This window comes from Bos javanicus, chromosome 3 (genome assembly GCF_032452875.1).
Source record: "Bos javanicus breed banteng chromosome 3, ARS-OSU_banteng_1.0, whole genome shotgun sequence".
NCBI classification, from domain to species: Eukaryota; Metazoa; Chordata; class Mammalia; order Artiodactyla; family Bovidae; genus Bos; species Bos javanicus.
Window position 1 is genome coordinate 83,464,999 of NC_083870.1, and position 24,697 is coordinate 83,489,695.

Consider the following 24,697-nt stretch of genomic DNA (forward strand, 5'->3'; position numbering starts at 1 on the left):
AAAGAGATGGGAATACCAGACCACCTGATCTGCCTCTTGAGAAATCTGTATGCAGGTCAGGAAGCAACAGTTAGAACTGGCCATGGAACAACAGACTGGTTCCAAATAGGAAAAGGAGTACGTCAAGGCTGTATATTGTCACCTTGCTTATTTAACTTATATGCAGAGTACATCATGAGAAACTCTGGACTGGATGAAGCACACGCTGAAATCAAGATTGCCGGGAGAAATATCAATCACCTCAGATATGCAGATAACACCACCCTTATGGCAGAAAGTGAAGAGGAACTAAAAAGCCTCTTGATGAAAGTGAAAGTGGAGAGTAAAAGTTGGTTTAAATCTCAACATTCAGAAAATGAAGATCATGGCATCCAGTGCCATCACTTCATGGGAAATAGACGGGGAAACAGTGGAAACAGTGTCAGACTTTATTTTTCTGGGCTCCAAAATCACTACAGATGGTGACTGCAGCCATGAAATTAAAAGACGCTTACTCCTTGGAAGGAAAGTTATGACCAACCTAGATAGCATATTGAAAAGCAGAGACATTACTTTGCCAACAAAGTTTCGTCTAGTCAAGGCTATGGTTTTTCCTGTGGTCATGTATGGATGTGAGAGTTGGATTGTGAAGAAGGCTGAGTGCCGAAGAATTGATGCTTTTGAACTGTGATGTTGGAGAAGACTCTTGAGAGTCCCTTGGACTGCAAGGAGGTCCAACCAGTCCATTCTGAAAGAGATCAGCCATGGGATTTCTTTGGAAGGAATGATGCTAAAGCTGAAACTCCAGTACTTTGGCCACCTCATGCGAAGAGTTGACTCATTGGAAAAGACTCTGATGCTGGGAGGGTTTGGGGGCAGGAGGAGGAGGGGACAACAGAGGATGAGATGGCTGGATGGCATCACTGACTCGATGGACCTGAGTCTGAATGAACTCCGAGAGTTGGTGATGCACAGGGAGGCCTGGCGTGTTGCGATTCATGGGGTCGCAAAGAGTCGGACACGACTGAGCGGCTGATCTGATTGGTGCTTTCCTAGTCATGACAAGAGAAATAGGCAGCGCTCTAGTCATTGTCTCTGTGTCCATGGCTGCTGATTTTGTGAGGGGCTGGGGGGCGGGGCTGGATGTATTTGCTTAGTTTGTTTCTCAGTCTAATCTGGGATTTAGAAGCTGAGGCTGTCCCAGTTCAGGCCTTGTTTTCTCTGACTCAGCTTTACCCTCAAGACACAGCTTCCTCTCTGAGTCATCAGGCTGAGCTTTCGAGGACAGCAGTCTGGCACTCCAGCTTCGTCTTCCCAGGAAAGGTGCTATGTCTCCACATCCTAATGCCAGCCCCATGCCGAACTTGGCTCACAATGCCTAGAAACCAGGCAGGGGGTGGGGGTGTGGGGGTGAAAAGCTTGAAATTAAAAGATGCAAAAAGAAAAGGCTCCAAGATCAGGACTCAGACTGCCTAGCTTTCACTTTCAACGCTAGCAATTAGCTGTGCAACCTTGAGCTCCTTAGGGAAACCTCCTGAACCGGGGTTTCCTCTTACATAAAATGGAAATAGTAATCTGCACTGGGTCCAAGCTACAGGGGCCATGGGAAGCCTAAATGAAATCCTGTGACATACCCAAGGGGCACCAACCCCTGCTCCATGGGCTGGATCTGTTCCATAAATTAATTTCATTTGACTTGAACCATGTTGACCTATGATCTTCCGAGGTGGTGCTAGTGGTAAAGAACTGGCCTGCCAGTGCAGGAGACTTAAGAGAGGTGAGTTCGAACCCTGGGTTGGGAAGATCCCCTGGAGAAGGAAATGGGAACCCACTCCAGTTTTCCTGCCTAGAGAATTTCATGGACAGAGGAGCCTGTCTCTGCCCTACACGGGCTACAGCCCCTGGGGTCTCAAAGAGTCGGACACTACTGAAGAGACAGTATAGCCCAGCACTTGTTGGCCTATAAATCAAGTGCTTAGCATTTTCAAAATGTTGTTGTTCAGTTGTTCAGTCGTGTCAGGTGAGTGTATACTCCTCAGTTCTGTCTCGTCACAACAAAGATTTGGAGTGACGGACATTAAAGCCCTCGGCGTGTCATAGCTCTTGGGTCTTGGACAGACCATGTTATTAGCTCTCAGGTCTGGAATGGACCGTGTTATAGCTCTTAGACAAATCAGTGTTATAGCTCAGTGTCATAGCTCTATTTTATTTAGATAATAACAGGAGAATCCATCCTCGAGGCATGAGGGCATGTCGACCCAAAGATGCGAAGAGAAGAGTGCCCCACAGCGTGAGGGAGAGAGAGAGTGAGAGAGAAAGAGCTCGCATGTGGGGGAGAGAGAAAGAAAGCGCTTTGGCTCCTCCTTTTATATGTTTTTTTCCCTCCCCCTGGGCCTACCCTATGCAAATTGGGCTTAGCCAGGAGTGCTATTTGTTCTCCCTGAGGTCTTCACTGGGTCCTCAGTCCTCAGACCTTCCTTTGTTCTATTTTCGTGGGCTTTTCCCTTCCTTGTCTTTTAGCCACTGCCGTTTTGGACTCCTGTTTTCTATTCTAACTACCTAACAGTTCGTGTCCTACTCTTTGCGACCCCATGGACTGCAGCACTGCCAGGCTTCCCTGTCCATCACTATCTCCTGGAGTTTGCTCAAACTCATGTCCATTGAGTACATGATGCCATACAACCATCTCATCTTCTGTTGCTCCCTTCTCCTGCCCTCAGTCTTTCCCAGAATCAGGATCTTTTCCAATGAGTCAGCTCTTTGCATTACATGGCCAAAGTATTGGAGCTTCAGCATCAGCGTTAGTCCTTCCAATGAATATTCAGGGTTGATTTCCTGAGTTATCAATAAATTGGGAAACCTGACTTAGATATCTGGATTTACATCTTCTCTGTGTCCATCTGGTCATATTAACTTGTTGCCCTGACTGGCAAAAACTGGCAAGAGCTGGTTAGCAGCAGCTCCTTCACTTGGGAAGGAGCTTGGAGCTGCCCTCAAGTTCACTGCCCCCTATCATTCCCAGTACTGAGGCCAAGACTGCACCATTTACTGTGACTCCAGGGTCATGAGTTTGTTTATATGGGCGCCCTAGAGGAAGCAAAACATCATTATAACTGTGTTTCCATCAAAATGTGAAAAAGGAAGTCCCAGAAGTGTCTCTTGCCCCAAATTATCTCCCCCCCTTCACAATTTCAATCTCAAAAATGAAACACCTTTGGTTAGGTTTTACCTGGCGCCAATGGAGCCTTCGAAAGGTGTGCACAGTGGGTCAGTGCTGGGGTCTGAAGTCCCACAGACTCATACATTCTACCCCTACCATACTGGCTTGTCCCTACCCGCAAAATGGGGCAGTAACAGTTCCTTTCTCCTGTTTGTTGTGCACAGTATTGTACTCAGTGAGCAGGTCATTCAAGGCTAGTGACTGAAATGCAAATATTTCGAACTGATAAAAGGTGTTGTGGGCAGTGCAAGTGTGAAGTGAGAGAGTGGGGCCAAAGCAATGGCTGGAAAGCAGAAAAGCAAAGGGAAAAGGAAATGACTTAGGAGAGAGAAAAGTTGGGTTACACTCACTCCCACCTTGCTTCCCCTTCTGCAATGAGAAACCCCCAGAGGGCTGTATATCCCCTCGCTGTACTCCCTTACCCAGGTTGGATTCTAGTCCTGGTTTGGTCAAATGATTACCCTGTGTGATGGTGTCTTCCCAAACCTAAGAGGATAGAAATGCCCCAACAGTTAGTTACTGTTGTAGTGAAGATGAACTAAGATAAATACATATAAAGGCACTTTGGAAATCTGCAAAGCGTTATACACAGGTTAGGAGTTTTTGGGTCTTTTTTCAAAAAGTTTTTCTTCCAAACTCCATCCAAAAGCTTTTTGACTTTCCCAAGGCTAAGACCCTCCCCTCGGTTTCGCAATGCCGCCCCTTCCTACACACCAAAGCCCGCGCCGCGTCAGGAGTCTTTTTTTTTCCCCCTGGCGAAGGCGGGGACTCGGGTGGTGCTGGCAGCCGGAGAAGCCGGGCGCAGCTTGGGCTGCCCGCGCCTGGCCAGTCCCGCAGCGGCCGCGGTGGGTGTGCCCCGCGGGGTGTGCGCCCCTGGCTCAGGCCGAGCCCGCCGGCGAGAGGGCGTCCGAAGTGGTGAGCGCCCCGGACGACGAGGGTGCGCCAGCCTAGGGGAGCGCGCCCGGGACGGGGACTGTGCACCCGGAGGCTGCGTGCGCCCCGAAGCCCCAGGCACAGTCGGCGCCCCCCGCGGGACTCCCCGCGGCTCAAGGTAAGGCGCTCGGCCACCCTGGCCCTGCCGGTACTGGCCCGGCGCGACCCGGGTGTTGGCCCTGGAGCTCGGCCGCCCCTCTCTGTCTCTGTCACCCGCCTCGTCCCCTCTACGCGCCGCAGCCCCCGCTCCCCTAAAGCAGAGGCTGCGGCAGCCTGGGCCAAGCAGGCGCCCCCGCCCGAGGTCTGAGACCGCACGGGGAAGGGGCTGTCCAAGGGCAGGCGCCACTCGCCTTCCGCCCCACCCTCTCCTTGCGCCCCTGTGTCGGGGACCGGGGAGATCGATGGGGATGGGGGAGGCCGCGTTGCCCTTGCGGCTCGGATGGTGCAGCCCCCGCCCAGCGCCTTCGAGCCTGGCCCTGCGGTCCGGGATGCAGCGTGCCGGACTGGGGCGCCCTGCCGCCGGCTCCTTCTTGTACCTGGAATCGAGCTCTTAGCCTCCCTTCTTCCGCAAAAGCTGGCCCCCGGCTGGCTCCTGCCCTGGTACCCCTCGGCCCCTGGCTGAACTTTCCAGCGCTCCTGTAGGACCACGACCTTGGGTGGAGGCAAAGGGGCCTCTTGGGGGGCCGGATGTGCTGGCCGCCGCCCCGCTGAGGTCGCTTTAACCGAGCCTGCACGCGGCTTGGTGAGATTCCTTCCCTCTCACCTCTCCCTTAAGGTCAAACTTTTGACCCCAAGTACTTTGAACCTGCCGAGTGGCCAGTTGCTTAGCTTGGGACTTGGAAAGTCAATCCCCATAGCCCCTACACCAGGTCTGAATTTGCATTTGCCCTGAGCATCTACCAGGGCTGCAGATCCAGGGAACCAGAGATTTTGGTTGTCAGACGCCCTAGGCTTGGAGGGTCAGGAGGAGGAGAGGCAGAGGGCGGAGGAGTCCCGTTCTCCTTTTGGAGGATGACCGGTTGAAGCAGGACAAGGTCCTGTTGACCAAGTAGGTTCGGAGAGGATCGGATGCAGCCAGTGACCGATTGAGGCTTGGAGAGACAGCATCTTAAAAAGGGTTCCCAGGGATCCTCCTTGGTAAACCAAATGTGGGTTCTTTTAGAGTCTTTCAAGACAGGACACAGGAGAACACAGAGCTATATTTGCAACAGAGGCAAAGTTCATTCTGATATTGCCTTTTCAGGTCCAACCTTCCTGCCCCTCTCCAAACCTCGTCTTCACTGGACCAAAATGTGAGTTATGGGATATGTTAAAGGCAGTGAGAATGGGGAATGGCTCATGGTCCACACCAGTCTATAATTCGTCAACATATACTTGCTCTGTGCCAGGCACCAGCAAGGGAGTAAGATACAGAAATGTCTGGTCTCATGGAGCTTGCAGTCCAGAGCCAAGAATAAAATCACTCAAATAAATATAGGATTACAAATTGCTGAATTGGTTGAAAGGAAAGGATAAGGTGCTATAAGAATCTGTGATACATACTGTAGTCACTCACTCGGAAGGCTGATACAAAGTATGTTATACATGTAGCTGATTCACTTGGTTGTAGTCCAGAAAGTAACATAACACTGTAAAGCAACTATATTCCCATGAAAAAGAAGAAGTAACTACTTGAAGACGATGGAAGGAGTCTTCTTGGCAGAAGGAGCAGCATGTGAGAGAGCCCTGAGGCAAGTGGCAGAGTCCTTTAGGTGGGTTGAAAGACTGTTTACCAAGTGATGACCTGGGGCCCAAATGGGCATGTGCTTTACTTCTGAACCCCATCACCTGGGCCAGTCACTACCTTCCTTTCTCAGCTATAATCACCAGCAGTTGGAGTCACCCAGTCTGGGAGAGAAGAAGAGACTGACATGCCAGTGCAGAAAAGGCATAGAGGGAGTGGGGTTCTCTCTTGCTGCCACTGGAGCTCTGGCCTGGCTGCCTCCTGCTTTCTGCAGCAAGACACGTGCTTCAGGCAGCTGCGCCCATGCAATGCCTTCTTATCTGATCAGGATCTTCAATGATTCACTAACTCATGCATTCATCAAAACTGCATTGAGTCTCTGTGTTGTGCCAGGCACTGTGCTGATTGACATTTATAAGGAAGGGTCATGGAGGGTGAGTCATGCATGCACTGACAACCAGCACCTTTGCAGACAGCCCATGCCCCCTCAGATTGCCAAGAGGCAGCAGTTCTTTCCTCTACTTGCTCCCTGTTACCCACTGTGCTCACAAAGGACTAAGGCTTCTGCCAAAATTCATAAAGATTCATTCTGATCATGGTAGTTCATCCTAGACTTTTAAAACTTGAATGAACTCATTGGCTACAATGTAAAGTTCTTTAGGTTGGTTTATATGGCATTTCCTAATCTGGACCCTCCTTGCTTTTCCAGCCTCATTTCTGGCTTCTATCTCTCCTTCCACCCCTTCCCTCAGTGAGCATCTTCTTTGTCCTACTCACAATTATACTTCAGTTTCTGAAACAGTTGCTGCCCTTTTGCTAAAATACTCTTCCTACTTACTCACCCAGTGAACGCACACTCAACTTTCAATATCAACATTTAACCTAGGATTCCCCCAGGACCCTGAAGGCCTTTTCTGGATCAGAGTCAAATGCTCCCTCTTCTTTGTTTCTTAAGCTTCTGTCACATTGAGCAGTAAAATGCTCTGAACTTCTTAAAGACAGGGCTTTCCTGTCATATTTGTGTTTCAAGTGCTGAGCACAGAGAAGGGCACATAGAAGTGCCAAGTAACTGCTTATTGGATGAAAACCATCTAGCCTAGTATTTCTTAACTTTTTTATGGAAGGTGGGTGTTGAGTATTACATATATCTTTGAGATTCTGATGCAAATTATGGATCTGCTCTTCCAAATGTCTTGCATATAACCTAAAATGCCTTGCATACAATATCATGTGATTCACAGCCCTCCTCCCCCCTCATTGACCCCACTTTCTAGAACTTTGAACTTCGATTTTATAGGAAATGGAGGTCCAATGAGGGCCAGTAACTGCCTGAGTACCTACAGCTGGTCAGAAGTATGGATACACACCCCCATCCCAGTCTCCACACACACCCCGTCATCCCCCCATCCCTCCACCTCCTGACTCTCAGGCCAGTGCCCCTTCCAGCTGTCTCTGCTTCTTGTAGTCAAGTAGCCTCTTTTTGTCCCTGGCCCCTTGTGAAGGCCGCTGCTGGAAGATGGATATCTTGGTTTTGCTTCAGTTCAGTGGCAGCCTAAGGTGTGACAGGGAGACAAATCTTGTTATGGGCAGAGTTGACAATTAGGAAGACAGATGGGCCATCTCCCCGGCCTGTTTACTGCCCTTTGCCTACAATGTTATTACATCTATTTTAGCTGGAGGAGGGTCACGTGTGCACCACAGTTGTCTTCTGGGCTCTGGATTGAGCCATGTAAGCCAGGTTTGGAAACACTATGGACAGGACTCTTGAGATCAGGGGCCCAGCTTTCCATCTTTTCAAAGGCTTCTTCCCCGTAGAGCTGGCTGGGAGAAGGCATGGAGGGAGTGGGGTTCTCTCTCACTGCAACTGGAGCTCTGGCCTGCCTGCCTCCTGCTTTCTGCCTGCCTGCCTCCTGCTTTCTGCAGCAAGACACGTGCTTCAGGCAGCTGCGCCCATGCAATGCCTTCTTAACTGCAGATCAGGATCTTCAATGATTCACTACTTTGTGCATTCTTCAAAACTGCATCGAGTCTCTGTGTTGTGCCAGACACTGTGTTGACTGCAGTTTATAAGGAATGGTTGTGGAGGGTGAGCCAGTGATAGATGGTGCTGCTCTGTAGGGGAAGGGGAAAGAGGTAACCCTTCCTCAGGGAATGTGGTAAGGAGGACAGTAAGGATAGTTAAGAATGTGTTCACTTTTAAAACTCTGGTCTCACGCAAGTTAGGTCATCTCTGGGGATACTAAGTTTTCTTAACTGTAAGATGGGTTTGATAACAATCTTTTCTTGCTAATCTCTGGGCAGCTGTGTGGATACAGTTATCACATTTCGAATGGCAGATACACTCACTTCTGTATGTGAGACAGGAGCAGTACAATCTAATAATGGGTCCAGATGTGTCAAGCCATGGCACATTTCATGCATGCAGTGATCCTAGAGACAGTTGCAGTCATAATCTCAGATGTATAAATGATGAAAATGAGAGATGGTAAATGACTTGCCCAGGTGTACGGAACTAATAAATGATAAAATTGAGACTGACAGAGTTCTCTGTCTCCGGAGGTCACTTGGTGCTATTCTGTGGTAGAGTATGTGGGAAGCTCCAGGATTGGAGCCTCGATCTACTGCTCAGCAGCTGTGTGATTTTCAACTGGACCGATAACCTCTCTGTGCTTCAGAATGCTAATCACCCAGACCCAGAGTTTAGACTGTTTAGACTAGATTTAGATAACTAATAATAAGCCTTTCTGTGAAGTTTCCAGTCTACATGGATAATATTTCAAAGTACAATTAAAGGAAAGAAGTACCTTCCCAATGAAAATAAGATTGTCACAGTTTCCTAAGATTTCAAGTAGATGCTTAATGTGATATACACGCGGTTATAGATTGGTGGTGTCTGAAGAGGCTGGCTGAAGGTTCCTTCTCCAAGGGAAAGAAGTCTGTTTTCAAAAGAATGCCTCACTACCTTGCTGGGCCTCTGGGGCCTGGGGCTTGCCCCTCACTTAGCTTTCTGGGGACACAAGCACTGTGGGAAAAGACACAAATCCTGATTCTCTTTCTGGGGATTATGTGTATATATACATATATATATGGATGTATGTATATGTATCTGTCTTCTTTTATGTGACTGTGGCTTTCCCTCCATTGTGTGGAAGGATCTCTGGTGTCTCTTTTGGTATGTTTTTGTATTTCTAGCTTGTTGCTTTGACGTCAAGTGACAAGGGGGAGAGAATTATGACATTGGGGAGAATTTGCTCCATGCAAAGATAAAAGAGCAGCCTTTGGTGCTGGTTCTCCTTCACAGCTTGGTTTCTGCCCAGAAGCCAGAGATGCCGACTCTCAGTGAAATCGATTTGGATTTTCATAGCAGGGGACCGGACAGCAGGGTTGAGTGTTTCCAGGTGCTATGTTCATTGGTTGGTCCGTAACACCCCACTGTCATCCGCCTTGGAAAATATAGCCATCCTACAACTGGGGAAAGGTTTAAAAGACAAGGCACTTCACGCTGGGTGGTGGCTGAGTAGAGCCTACTGCGATCAGGGCCGTACTTCTTAGGGCAGTACAGATGTGTAGCAGAAGGACATTTTAGCAGTAATGGCTGACTTTTTTAAGAGATTGTTTTCATTTATTATTTGTGAAATTTTAACTAGATAAATAATAAAGGCCATCACCTCTCTCTTCCTCAGAAAAGGATTACTAGCCCTGTGGGCCCAAGCAAGTGACTCCTTCAGCTTCCTCATCTGTATTTGCTGTTGATGATACTGACTCAGGGCTATTCTGATACAGAAAAGAGACTCCCTTAAGCTGGTTCTAATGAAAAGAGTGAGAAACCATGAATGCAGTATGATATCTAAGCAGAGGCCTGGAAGGAGGCCAGGCATCCTCAAGATGTTGCCGGGGTGGGGGTGGGGTAGGGGTGGGGGGCGGGGGGCAAGGTTCTGAGTTTGAGGTTATTCCCTCGGTGCTGTTGGTCACTGGTCTTCACTCTGAGTGCCATTGGCTCAACTCAGCACCTGCACTGCATCCGTCTCCCCCACCCTCACCTCTCTGTACTGTCACAGGGTCCTCTCCTTTGTCTCTGAGTTCAAGTTTCAGGGAGAATCCTATTGTCTGAGCTTGATTCTCTGGAAGCTGAGGCTTTCTCTCCAGGCAAGTCTCTGGTCAGCTTTGGCCAATCAGCTGGGAGGGGAGGCCAGAGGAGGGTCGTATGTGCATAACTTGACCTTCTGAGGCAGGAAGGGCTGTGTGGGTAAAGATCCCTTGAGAAGGAGATGAAAGCAAGCAGGAACTCAGGGATATACCTAGTACAGATACCTATTGAGTTATGAAGGCTCTAATAGAGATTCTTACTTGGGGTTAACAGCCTCAAGGGGCCCATCTGCGGAATTCAAAGGAGTCTGTGAACTCGGATGGGGAAAAAATATAGCATCTTTATTTAGCATTTTCTTCAATGATGAATGTAGGCAACAGAGCAGAGTATTTACAGTACCTGTGACATTGTCACCAGGAGAAATCACAGATATTTTCATATCACATTTCAGCTGCTGCAGATATCTAGAACTATGATTTATGCTCATCGCAGCTTTGAAATTAGAGCAGTTATTACACCTGCCGCTAGAGCTTGTTATTTAATGCATTAATAAAGAACATATACTACTGTATTGCACACTCATTTTGTAAAAATTAATAGTTATGTTTCATTGTAATTGGTTTCTTTGTGGTCAAGCTATGTATTTTATTTTATATATTTTAGAACGTTCTGAGAAAGGGTCCAGTAGGCTTACTCAGTATGCTAATGAATTCCGTGGCACAAAAAAGGGTTAAGACCACCCCGTCATGGAAAATCAGTAAGCTTTAGTTCCCAATTTCCCACCCTCCCTTGCCTTAATCTTTCATATACTCATCTATCTCTGTCTAATTAGTACAAGACATTCTTGAGCAGCAGTAAATTTCATTTAATAGTTTGGCAAATTTGCAAAAGCACATAATTTGTGGTTTGGGTAGAAGGTTTTAATATATATCCAAAGATAAGTTTACAAATTGCAGGCGCACATGGGCAAGTAGTTCAGTAATTCTTATTAGCAGACCCACCAACCTGAGCTTTGATCACCAATCCCATGCAAACCTGTCCATTGAAGCAGTCACAGAATGGACAGTTATGTTCTTGAGAAGTTAAGGAGCTTGTGTAGATTAAGTGATGAATCATCACTCAACCAAATGCAAGCTAGGATCCTAGGAAGAAAGAGAAGCAGTGGGAAAGATAGCTTTGAAGTGGGTTCTGAAATGGCGGGAATAGAAGAAGGCTGAATGGAGGAGGGAGGGAGTCCGTGAGAATGTGGGAGGACTCACCAGATGTTGATTTTGAGGAGGAAGCCTGGAGGGAAGAGGGTCACCAGGAGCAATATTAGACTAGTGGTTGTTTTTTTTGCTATCTTTTATTGATTGCTTACCATGTGCCAGACACGATGCCAAGCCTTTTAAACAGAGCAGTGATTTAATCTTTACCAACTACTCAGTAAGGGATAATTGTTGTCATTCCCATTGTATTGATGAGTAAAGTGAGGCTCCAAGAAGTTGATTACTTGCTCTAGGTCACAAGGGTATTAACTGGTGGAGCCTGGAGCTTAGCACTTATCTGCCTGATTCCAGAATCCTGTGCCCTTAAAAACGGCTCTAGGCAACCACAGGAGAGTCTGTTTGGGAAAACTATGGCTGCCAATTTGTTTTGGTAAGAAAGTGCTTACTATCCATTCCTGTCTTCCCCACCCTTCCCTCTGGCCTCTTGCCTGTTCTCACACCTCCTTGCTTCCACTTTCCACCCTGAATCCACTCACATGCACACATGCTCCAGGAGTGAGGACAGAATAAACGTTAAGAGGAAAGCTGTGGTCAGGCAGAACTGTGTCCTAACTCCGGCTCTGTCACCTGGCTCTGACTGTGCTGACCCTTGGTTTTCCTGTCTGTGAAATGGGGCGTAATAGTGCACCCTTCCTAAATTTGCATGTCTTCTCTCTGGTGCTTCTTTTTGGCTAAGTGCCTCCTCTCTCTGCTTACAGTGGGACATTGTCCCCATCTTCTTCACACACGGGCTGTTCTAGAAGGGCTTCCTTGAAACCCCCAAACCTGGCCTGTGGGCAGCAGGCATCGCTTCTCTTACTGGAGAATTCTTGAGTGTTACTTGTGAGACACTTGAGTGTTGCTTGGGTAGACGCTCCCTTCCTCATCCCCGTGCTTGGTGCAGCATCTCGTGCAGAGTCCTTTCCAGTAGAGGCTTGATGAAAGCTAGTGAACAGTGTCCTTCAGCCCCCTTTTCAGCATCCCATTTCCCACCCTTAACACTTGTTCTGGGTCCCATCACCTGGAGCTGGTCTCTAGGAAACCTCAGTGGTTACCTGGACCACCCCCCTCTGCTTGCAGAGAGGATACTGAGGACTGGTGTGGGTAGGCTGCAGGTCTGGGAGTGCAGACCTGAGCTGGAATGAGAACACAGACCTCTTAACACCAGCCCACTGCCTGGTCCTGACACTAATGCTGGAAGTGTCTCTTCCACGCTGGTGTTCGGGCATGCGTGCTAAGTCGCTGCAGTTGTGTCTGACTCTTTGTGACCCTATGGACTGTAGCTTGCCAGGCTCCTCTGTCCGTGGGATTCTCCAGGCAAGAATACTGGAGTTGGTTGCTATTCCCTTCTTCAGGGGATCTTCCCGACCCAGGGATCGAACCCACATCTCAAGTCTCCTGCATTGGCAGACAGATTCTTTACCACTATTGCCACCTGGGAAGCCCTTCCACACTGGTAAGCAGGCTAATATTTTGGGGGTGAGGGGACATTTGTGGAGCACCTGGAATCACTTGCTTCTGCAGTTGCTTACTTGCCCCACACGAGTCCCTGCCTCAGGCCTGGCCTTCTGACCTCATCTTCTCTCCCATTCTACCCCCTCGGAGAAGGCAATGGCACCCCACTCCAGTACTTTTGACTGGAAAATCCCATGGATGGAGGAGCCTGGTGGGCTGCAGTCCATGGAGTTGCTAGAGTCGGACACGACTGAGCGACTTCACTTTCACTTTTTACTTTCATGCATTGGAGAAAGAAATGGCAACCCACTCCAGTGTTCTTGCCTGGAGAATCCCAGGGACAGGGGAGTCTGGTAGGCTGCTGTCTATGGGGTCGCACAGAGTCGGACAGACTGAAGCGACTTAGCAGCAGCAGCAGCCCTGGGCTTTGCCAGCTGCTGAATGGAGCCCCGTGTTAGCCAGGCCTGTAGGTGGCCGCCTTCGGGTGATGCCTTGTGGTGCCAAAAGGCTCTTGATCTAAGAACTCTGCCCACTGGCAGAGCTGAGGCCCGAAATTCCTGGCATTAGAGTCATTTCATTCCTTTAAATTACTTAGTCTTCTCCATAGAGCTATTGTTAAAATGCAAATATGTTACCCTGAAGGGTAACCAGTTACCCAACTACTGTGGCCCCTTGGAGGAGCAGAATGTCCCAGGGCTTTGGTTAAGTCACACTCTCCTTGGCCTCCAGTTTCTCATCTGTAAAATGAAGACAATAAGAGACTGCTTATGGGGTTACCCCAAGAATGAAATGAGATAGTACACGTAAAGCGTGTACACATAATACAGTCAATAAAATTAGGGGGAGGGGGTTGTTTTGTTTTGTTTTGTTTTTTAAGCAGTTAGGATTATCTGGTTCTCTAGCTAAAGTTTCAGCACTTATTTGTTTGGTTTTTAAAGAATTTTGTTTTAATATAGTCTCCTTTCATTTTAAGATATTTTTCCCCTTTCTAATTATAAGATGGTTTTGATCTTCATTTTCTTACTTTTAAAACAGGGTGAAAGATCCTACCTTATTGGTTTATTGAGGATTTACTGAGATAAAGTGCTGACTCTGGGTGCCAGACCTGCCCAAGGCTCTCACTTAAACTGGAGGTGCGGTTGAAAGCCCCTGAGGGCTTGGGGGAGCATCTGGGTGGGTCACTAGGGAGGCGGTGGAGGAGAAAGGGGAAACGAGGGGCACTCTGCTTCCTCTGCCCCAGCTGCCTGGATGTGGAGTCTGGGTGGGAGGGGCCCTGGGAGAGGGTGGACCCTGTAACCTTTCCTCTCCCTGGATCGAGGATCCTTTGCCTTCTAGGCAATTTCTCTGAGGTTATGCATTCCCAGGAGGAGCAGCATCCTTGGCCTCCCTCCCCAGCTTGACTTTGGTGGAGTGGTGGTGAGGAGACAGGAGTTTTTCCTTATCCCTCTGGTCTCACTGAGTGGTATAAACTGCTCCTCTGAGAGGCAGTTGGGCTTCTGAGAACATCAAGCCAGGGGAGATTCTCTGCAGTGTCTCTGGAGAGCAGGATAGTTCTCTTCGGGCTGGGGCAGGGAGAGGATCCGGGAGCAGAAGCAGCTTTGGCCCAGCTTCCTGGCCTTGAATAGGAGGGGTGAATGGGTGGGGGGCACAGGAGTTTCCCAGCAACTCCCAGAGCAGGGCGCCACACTTCCAGGGTTCTGGGAACAAAGATGGCCCTCTCCCCCTCGGGCAGTGAGGATTGTCCTCCCTTCCCCGTGCCCTGGCCTTCTCCAGTGTGCTTTCCTGCCAGCTTCTGGGGAAGGCTTATCCCCACTCTCAATCCATCAAACCGGAGTTATCCTTCTAAAGCAGAGCCTGGCTGATGCACAAAATCGCTTTCCCTCGAGCTGGAGACCAGGGTTGAGAAGTGGAGGTGAATGCTGGTTCTTGGGACCCCGAAGCCAAGCAGCAACCTGCCACCTTGCCATCTGCCTGCCCCACTGTGGGAGTGGCAAAGAAGGGGCTGCAATGGGAGTCTTCCACTTCGAGGCAGAGCACAAAAGAGCCAGCATCAATTCTAGCCCAGAAATGGGGCTTGCAGTTGTGAAGTTCCATTACAGCTCCCATGTGTTGGTGGTCTATGGGCTGTTACTATCCTTTTTATTCTCTTTCCCTTTTTCCTCCTTCCCTCCATCATTCCTTTCCTCCCCTCCTTCCAGCCATCCAATAAATACTGATCACTTGCTCTGGGCTAGGTGAAGTGATGTGAAGTGAAAGTTGCTCAGTCGTGTCTGACTCTTTGCGACCCCATGGGCTATACAGTCCATGCAATTCTCCAGGCCAGAATACTGGAGTGGATAGCCTTTCCCTTCTCCAGGGGAATCTTCCCAACCCAGGGATCGAACCCAGGTCTCCCTTATTGCAGGCAGATTCATCACCAGTCGAGCCACCAGGGAAGCCCAAGAATACTGGAGTGGGTAGCCTATCCCTTCTCCAGCAGATCTTCCCAACCCAGGAATTGAACCAGGGTCTTCTGCATTGCAAGTGGATTCTTTACCAACTGAGTTATCAGGGAAGCCCTAAGTGCCTGGGCTAGGTACTGGGCTGGATAAGAAGTTTCCAGTTCAATAGAGACAAAGAATTAGTTAGCTAATGGCAAGACAGTTTGATGAGTGCCCTGATGGATGTTCTTACAGGATGCTCTTGGTACATAGAACTTGGGGGAGGGGAACCCCTCCTGACTGGTGGGTGGAGAAGGGAAGATGCTGGTAGGTAAAGCATCTTGAGGGCTGAGTAGGAGTCACCAAATAGAGAAGGAAGGGGTAAGATTTTGTGTGGATGGAGCAGAAGGAAGTCTAGAAGACGCACAGCTAGAGGATGTACAGAAAGCTCAAGACAATCACTGATTCACTGAGTTTTGGTTCTCTCCCCTGTAAAATGAGAATAATACCAAAGTCATAGCTGGCACACACCAAAAAAGTCCTTCCTTTCTTCCAGTTTATTTTATTTTTTTACCAGCAATATTTAGCCATGCAGGAAAAATGGCAATGAGAGGCAAAACATACTAAGTGCTGGAGTCAATGGAAATACGATGGCAGGATGTAGCATTTTGGAGGATGGGCATTATTAATTGAGATTGATATTTAAGATTGGGAACAGTTGGCACAATCTAGGCAGATCCTTGAAGGATGGGAAGGATGCTGGTAGAGAAGGCTTAGAGAAGGGCGTGTTAATGGGTTGGTACAAGGTGAGCCAAAACATGGAGGTGTTCAGGCATAAGGTGAGGTGTGGGTGTACTTTTCAGGGCCAGAGCAGTTGAGAGTGAGGCTGGAAAAGTGGGCTGAGACCACTTTGATCTCTAACCGGTGAGTACATAGATGATATCTGGTTTGCATATGAGTTTTGTTGTGGATCTGCACAATATTATTCTTTTTTTTTTAAAGATCAGATTTTACATAAATCCACATTCCTGACGTTTTTTGAAAAAACAATCAGATCTGGCAACACTGGCCCCACGTGACAACACCTGGCTGGAGGCTGAGTGGTGGACGTTCAGGATGACAGCCTTCAGTCACAGGTTGCATCTCCTGCTGGCCAATTAGCTTGAAAACTCCATCAATCCAATCTTCAAACAGTATGTTCAGAAAGCTCCTAGTAAAATGCATTACAAGGAAAGAGAAAGAAACTAAGCCATTGTAGTTCCTTACTAGATTAGGGAATGAATTTTACTACTCCTTGGGTAAATTTTAATTGAGGAGTAGCAGTTAGGTGGGGAAAATGCAATGCTTGATGCATGATAGCCTGAGAAGGAAACTCTAGGAAGTGAAGGGTGGAAGTGGACACCTGGAAAGATGGAGATGGTGGGGCCCTGGTGTGAGTCATTATACCCGGTCCTCTCAGTCACGGCGACTTCTGTCTTTGCTGGGCTGCTAAGTCACTTCAGTCGTGTCCGACTCTGTGCCACCCCATAGATGGCAGCCCACCAGGCTCCCCGTCCCTGGGATTCTCCAGGCAAGAACACTGGAGTGGGTTGCCATTTCCTTCTCCAATGCATGAAAGTGAAAAGTGAAAGTGAAGTTGCTCAGTCGTGTCCGACTCTTAGCGACCCCCTGGACTGCAGCCCACCAGGCTCCTCTGTCCATGGGATTTTCCAGGCAAGAGTACTGGAGTGGGGTGCCATCGCCTTCTCTGGTCTTTGCTGGGGAAGGACACCAAAACACCTGTCCTTGTCAAATATTTATTGCATTTTAAGACATTTGCTACCTTATTTTATTGACTTTTAATCGTAAAAAAATTAGACTCTTGAAGGACAAGGTAAAATTTGTGTGGTTTTTAAAATTGATAAAGAAAAAAAGTGGAAAAGAAAAAATTCCTTCTATTTTTTGAATAATTTTTGGAGTGTGTGTGTGTGTGTGTGTGTGTATGTGAGTGGGTGGTCTTTATAATTTGAAAGGCTCAATAAACTCTACTGTTACTGTTGTTATACTTAGTCATACCTGACTTTACTTTTTAATTAATTATTTAAAATATTATACCAGTTAGTAGTAAACATTTAAAATAATGTAAAACTATATGAAGGAAAACACTCCATAAACTGTCAAAATATGGTGGTGATGGCATATGGGAGAATTTGGAGTGTATTGTTCTAGACTTGGATATGGCTATATATGAGGTACAAGCTTTCCTGGTGGCTTAGATGGGAAAGAATCTGTCTTCAATTCAGGAGACCCAGGTTCAATCCCTGTGTTGGGAAGATCCCCTGGAGAAGGGAATGGCTATCCATTCCAGTATTCTTGACTGGAGAATTCCATGGACAGGGAAGTCTGGCAGGCTGCAGTCTATGGGGTCTATTGTTCTAGATTTGGATGTGGTTATATATGAGCTATAGATATGTCCTTGTATGCTGCTGCTAAGTCGCTTCAGTCATGTCTGACTCTGTGTGACCCCATGGACCGCAGCCCACTAGGCTCCCCTGTCCCTGGCATTCTCCAGGCAAGAATACTGGAGTGGGTTGCCATTTCCTTCTCCAATGTATGAAAGTGAAAAGTGAAAGTGAAGTCGCTCAGTCATGTCTGACTCTTAGCGACCCCATGGACTGTAGCCTACCAGGCTCCTCCATCTGTGGGATTTTCCAGGCAAGAGTACTGGAGTGGGGTGCCATTGCCTTTTCCATGTCCTTGTATATATCTAGGTAAATGCTGACATAGCTATTTGGATAGAAATTTTTAATAAAAAGGTTTTTACATACTGTCCTGCTATGTGTTTCTCTTAAACCTCTATCTTGAGCATGTTATAGGTCATTACATCCCCTCCAGGCCCATGTAAGGAGAGGCTGCAATGGAAGAGACCACTGGATAGAAAGTGCTAGCTTTGAGTCCCCTGCTGTGTTCCCCTGAACCTCACTACTCTCCTCTATAAAATGGGGATACTCATTCCTTCCTTCCAAGAATCGGATGAGGGTTAAATAGAACGCTAATGTACTCAGCACAGTTTATTGGATATCGGGTCACCAGAGCCCATTACACCATCGAGAAAATGTCTTTCATTCCTTGGATTCCTCATTCTCCACCCTTCACCCCCTTGGGAGAGAAGTGGTGGGGAGTTGGGAGAGATGAAGGTGAATCTGGGGTGAATTACAGCTTTTCTCAATGGAGTTTAAAATCCTCTTTACAGTGCTGGGTAACATTAAAATCTCAAACAGTTCATTAGCAGACACATTCCAGTTTTGTTTAGGAAGTTTTCTCTGGACTCATGTTTATTTATTCAGCTGCAGGAAAATTCCTGAAGCCAGGTATGTTGGTAGGAGGGTATGTCTGATAGGAAGGCTGTGACCTGCGCCTGCCCTTCGTGGGGGCGTCCTCTTACTAGTGGGCAAAGTCTGCCCCTCTTAGTACAAGGAGGATTCATACCTTGTCTTTGCAAATGGCACAGCCTCCTGCTACGCAGTTCTCTCCTCCACTTCTCTCTTTCCCCTTCCATTAGATTACCATATTCTCTTTCCTTTGTGTAACACATCATTAACAAAGACTTCTTACTCTGATATCTCATGAACCCTCTAGCAAGTTTAAGTGAAGTGAAGTCGCTCAGTTGTGTCCGACTATTAGCGACCCCATGGACTACAGCCCACCAGGCCCTCCGTCCATGGGATTTTCCAGGCAAGAGTACTGGAGTGGGGTGCCATTGCCTTCTCCGTTAACAGCGGCCAGGCATATTATATTTACTTGGAGCTGATATACTTTGTGACAGCCTTAGTGCCCTCGGACACGGCGTGTTTGGCCAGCTCCAGGTAGCAGCAAGCGCACGGCAGTCTGGATCTCCCTGGATGTGATAGTCGAGCGCTTGTTTTAAGTTTAGGTCCATATAATGTAACAAATGAAGCAGCGGAGGCCCAGAGGAGCTGTGATACGACTCAAGCTCACACAGCAGAAATTGGACAAATCGGGATTTCTTGGCTCGAAGTCCACGCTAGTCGTGCTGTATCATGTTGCCTGTTTGTCTAATTGTTGGCAGGAAGCTCCTGAAAGGCGGGGGCTGCGGGAGGGGCTCTCATTCTGGCCAGTGGGGAAGACTCTTTGGAATGCATGTAGTCGTGGGGCTTAGTGTACTGGGAGGGACTGGTGAGAGCAGACGAAGGGGACATGTTTGGAGGTCACCCCAAGGTCAGTGGAGGCTGGGAGCTGGCGGGTTGAGAATAGCCTGGTGCAGAGCCTGGATGCCAAAAGGGAGGCTGGCCTTTGTGGTCACTTGCAGATTTATGGGCTTTTCCAACATGATGCAGTCTCATTTTGGGTATTTAGCCCTTTTTTTTGGCCTCAGTCAGTAGTGCACCATAAAAATCCTCTTCCACATCCCACAGCGGATCCCTTTTCTAATTTAGCTCACATCTCTCGGGCCCTCTATTCCCATATCCAACAGATCAAAATAATCAGTTCTGTTTCCCATTCTCTCAGAGAATAGAGGAGAGAGATCTTCAGATAACCTCATTTGCTTCTATTAGAGTACTGGCCGGTTCCATTTATATAGCTGTGTTTAGTATCAGAGTAGCCTTATAGACCAGCTCTTCCCAATAGAAATATAATGCAAGTCACATTTAAAATGTGCTAGTAGTGTATTAAGTAAAATAAAAAGGAAACAGGTGACATTAATTTTAATAATATATTTTTATTTAACCTAGTACATACAAAATATCATTATTTTAATATGTAATCAATAGCAAAAATTAAATGAGATATTTTACATTTGTTTTCTCATCGTAAGTGCACATTTTACCCTCACTTACTTTAATATGAAATCAATAGCAAAAAATTAATGAGATATTTACATTTGTTTTCTCATCTTAAGTGTGTATTTTACACTCACATCACATTTTAATTCAGACTAAGTGTTAAGTGTTAGTCGCTCAGTCATGTCCAACTCTTTGTGACCCCATAAACTGTAGCCCTCCAGGCTTCTCTGCCTATGGGATTTTCTAAGCAAGAATACTGGAGTGGATTGCCATTCCCTTCTCCAGAGGATCTTCCCGACCCAGGGATTGAACCCGGGTCTCCTTCATTGCAGGCAGATTCTTTACTGTTTGAGCTACAGGGAAGTTTTTAATTCAAACCAGCCACATTTCAAATGCTCAGTAGCTGCATGTAGTTCGTGGCTATGGTTTTGGCAAGAGTAGTTATGAGGCTTCATTCACTATTAAACCAAGAAGGCTTATTTTGTGATGGTAATGGGGTGCTCCTGGGCACTGCCCTGTCTCTCCTGCATTCCACTGAAGTAGTGAAGAGTAACCCCACCTGCTGCTTCTACCCACTTGTCAACTCCGGGCATCTTCCCCCTGCTTTGCTGACATGGGTTTTCTCAAGACTTACACCTTTGGGTTTTTAGGATGCAAGGCACACTGTTCTTCTTCCTCCCCTGCTCCTCACTGAACTTTTCCCACATTCCTCTCCTGCTCGCTCTTGGTCTTCACTCCCACCACCTTTATAACCATCACACCAATCATACCAATATGGATGACTCTAGAATCTACACTCTTGTCTTCAAGCTTCTCCCCTGCTCCAGGCCCACCTTTTCTACTGTCTGCTGGGTCATCCTTGGAGGATAAACCCTTCTCTTTGGGTGAACACACTAGGCAGACACATTCGTTCCTGAGGACAAATGGTCCAGCCTCCAAATGGACCATTAACAAATGGTTAAGTCACTTCAGTCGTGTAGACTCTTCGCAACCCCATGGATTGTAGCCCGCCAGGCTCCTCTGTCCATGGGATTCTTCAGGCAAGAATAGTGGAGTGGGGTAGCCATTCCCTTCTCAAGGGGATCTTCCTGACCCAGGGATTGAACCAGCGTCTTCTGCATTGACAGGTACGTTCTTTACCACTCATGCCACCTGGGAAGCCCAAGCATTTGCTATACTTCATCCCCATTCATCTGTACAGCCCTGTAAGGAGGAAGTTGCGGGTGTTCGCTTTTGTTTTTGTTTTTTTATTTTCAGTTTGTGGACACAGGGACTGGCAGAGTTTAGGGAATTTGCTGAACGCGTGCTGGTAAGTGGCAGAGCTGGGAATCGAACTCAAGCCTGCTTTATTCTAAAGCCCACATTGCTGATCTTCATGCTCTCCTGCCTCTGGCAGTTCCAGCACTGGGCTATGCTGTTTTCAGAATTGAGTATGTACTGTCTATATACTCATCCTTAGAAGAACACATCCTTCTGTGCCTATGTGGTTTGCGTGTTGTTGTTCTACCTGCTGTTATCCAGGCTCATCCCTGGTTTATTTCTGAGTCTGTGCCTTAACCTTTAGTGTTAGCACTTGAAAACCTTCACTGAGACCAAGTCCCCTGCTGTGAAGTGTCAGTGCCTAGAAGTAGGAATGTGAACACATTTTCCAAGAGGTTATCTGTTTCCCTTTCTGAGGTCTTAGGCTCCTCATCTGTAAAATGAGAGAGTTGCTTCCGTTAATTGCAAGAGCCTGTCCCACCCTTATGCTCCACGAATCTGTTTCATGGTTCTGCTTCCTGGGGGCCTACTGTGTGCTCAGCACACGATGGATGCTGTGGGCTGTGCAGAGAGAGCACAGAGACATTGCCCCAGCTGTCAAGGAGTTGACAAAACTATTCTGGAAGACAAGCCAACATTCAGGAACCTGCCAGCAGTATAAGACATTATGTAATTATGCCTGCAATCTCAGATTATATACATTTGTGATGGTTCAATAAAGGAGAAGAAAAGCGGCTGTTCTCTTAAAAGAAAAAAGATTACATACATAAAAGGAGCAGTTAGTGGAAAGCATGAAGTCTGGCCAGCCTGCTGGTTGGATTTGCTCCTCTCTCTTCCCTCTTGAAATCATTCTATAAATATTTACTGTCTACTAATGGGCCAGGCTCTGAGGACACACACCCTCCCTCACTGTAGCTGGAGTTATATCTGAAACCCAGCCTTCATCTGGTTTCTTCCCTGTAGAAGAACCTTTGCAACTTTCCAACTCTCTAACAGGATAAAACGAGCTGACCTCCAGCTCCTGCCTTCTTCCTTCTGGGCCCCTCACACCTGCACGTTAGGCCCGGGGCACTGGTCATTCCTCAAGCCCAGTGTACCTGTATTCATTTCTGGGATAGAGGGCTGCTTTCCCAGCCTACCTGGCGAACTTCTATTCATCCTTCAAAACCCAGCCGAGATACTGCACTGTGATGCTTTCATGGTCCTCCATCATGCCTTTGCCCACTGCTGTGACACCATGTGTCTTTGTTTAGGTCTTCACCTCTTGTTTTGAACCATGAATTCCTTGAAGGATCTTTATTCCCTGGCTTCTTCATCTGTGAATCCACCGAACCTATCCCTGGGCCTGAAGAATAGTTTCTGATCAGTGGCTAATTGAACATCATTCATAGAGGCTGCTGTTTGAACAGGAAGCTTCCCTTTCCTTCTCTCAAACTGCTGGGCTGTTTAACTCCATGCCTCATGGCCTGCAAAGCAGACTGGATGGTTGAGAAAGCATCACTACTTCCTGTCTCTACACAGTAGTGGAGACACCCCACCACAAGAGCCTCACTATAGCCCTGGAGGGGGACTTTCAAAGGCAGCAGCTGCTGACACTGCACCCAGCAGAGGGCTGCGGTGAAGGAGGCATTTGTGTTGGGCTTGGCAGGCAGGGGGCTTTGTGCTCCAGAGCACAAGTGGGTAAGTATGTCGGGCAGGCTCCAGGCTGCACACGCCTGCCCAGGGCCTGGGCCTCTAACGCCTCCTGCCCTGGGAAGAAAAGGAGGCATTGTGTGCGCTGGCTGCCCTCCAAGGGAAATATTCCTGTTGTTCTTCTATTTGGAACTGCTCCCCTTTTAAAGGGGAAAAGTCCAGAAGTGAAAATCTCTCTCCACTCTAACACATCCTGTCTACCAATTCCAAATCGGTTGCTGCCTTTGAAATATTAATTCATCCATCAATTGATTCATGTCACTGTGACATCTTCAAGGAGCACGGGTATGGGTCATCACTGTCCTGGGCATGAGGGACACAGCCCTCATCCCTTTGAGGCTCTATTCCTGATTGAAGTGAAGTGTTAGTTGCTCAGTCGTGTCTCCTTGTGACCCCATGGACTGTAGCCCTCAGGCTCCTCTGTCTGTGGGATTTCCCAGGCAAGAATACTGGAGTGGGTTGCCATTTCCTTCTCCTGAGGATCTTCCCGACCCAGGGATTGAACCTGGGTCTCCTGTAATGCAGGCAGATTCTTTACCATCTGAGCTACCAGGGAAGCAACTTCCTTATTGCTGGGTGTCCACATTCTTGTGAAGCCTGGCCCCACTCCTTCTCTGGGGCCTGATGTCCCTCCGCAGCTCAGCACTCCCACCTCAAGGACTCTGTCTGCCCTGCCTGTCCGCCCCCTCTACCACCTAGTCCTGCATAGTATCACCCCCGAGAGGTACGTGTTTTCAGCTCACCACCATTCCCCCCACCTAGGCTTGCAGGCCGGTGTGGGCAGAAGCATGCCTCAGTCTGGGCATAGAAACTTAGCAGGAAGACCTGATTCAGCCTTAGCTCTGCCTTTCACTGTCTTTGTGACTTGAATCAAGTTCCTCAAGCTCTCTGAACTTCAGCTTCCTAATCTGCAGAACAGGACAAATGACACCTGACCTCGCACACAGAGCCGTCGGGGAGGAGGAAGTGGTATGGTGCTGCCTGGGACAGGGCCTGTCCTGCCACATGGCAGCTCTCAATGAATAATGACCATACAAGGAACAACTATTGAGCACTTACTAGTCCCTTCCTTCCCTCAGACACCACAGCAACCACGGCTTATCTTGGAGTGTTTTCTGCATGCCGATGCTGTGTTAAGTCCAGGCATGTTACCATCAGAACATCAGCCTCTAAGGTGTGTGCTACTGTCTATACCCTTTCATAGCTGAGGAAACTGGCTCCGAGGTAGAGTGACATGGCCAAGGTCACATAGCTTGCAAGCACGAAGTGAGGAATTATGCTGAGGTCTGTTGGATACCTTCCCATCACTTCCCAACCAGACAGACACCCATCACAGGCTGGCTTCTTGGTGCTGGGATCTGCAGCATCAGCATCTTTTGAGAGCTTGTTGGAAATACAGACTCTCAGGCCCTACCCCACCCACACTGACTCAGCATCTGCATTTTATCAAGATCTGTTGGTGTTGGATGTACGTAATACAGTTTGAGAAGCACTGAACTGAGTCCCAGAGTGTTTTGAGGGTTCGGGATGGGGAACACATGTATACCTGTGGTGGATTCATTTTGATATTTGGCAAAACTAATACAATTATGTAAAGTTTAAAAATAAAATAAAATTTATAAAAAAAAATGAAAAAAAAAAAATAAAAAAAGTAAGTTAGAGCAGGACTTCTCAAACTATAGAGTGCCTAAAAATTACCTGGAGGGCTTGTAAAACATTGATTCCTGTCCCAGAGATCCTGATTTTTGTATTCATTGTTCTAGTCTTTAAAAAAAAATTTTTTTTATTGGAATATAGTTGCTTTGTAGTGTTGTGCCAGTTTCTACTGTACAGCAAAGCGCATCAGCCACATGTATACACAAATTGCTTCCCTTTTGGATTTCCTTCCCATTTAGGT

General features: G+C 47.6%; 1 protein-coding gene across 1 annotated transcript in view; it reads left to right on the forward strand.

The window, feature by feature from the left end:
* Positions 1 to 3,989: 3,989 nt before the first annotated feature.
* The window catches only part of KANK4 (KN motif and ankyrin repeat domains 4), a 75,631-nt gene continuing 54,923 nt past the window's right edge, over positions 3,990 to 24,697 (forward strand). The window contains exon 1 of the mRNA XM_061411760.1: positions 3,990 to 4,250. The gene's annotated coding sequence lies outside the window, so the exon portion shown is untranslated. The remainder of the gene's footprint in view (positions 4,251 to 24,697) is intronic.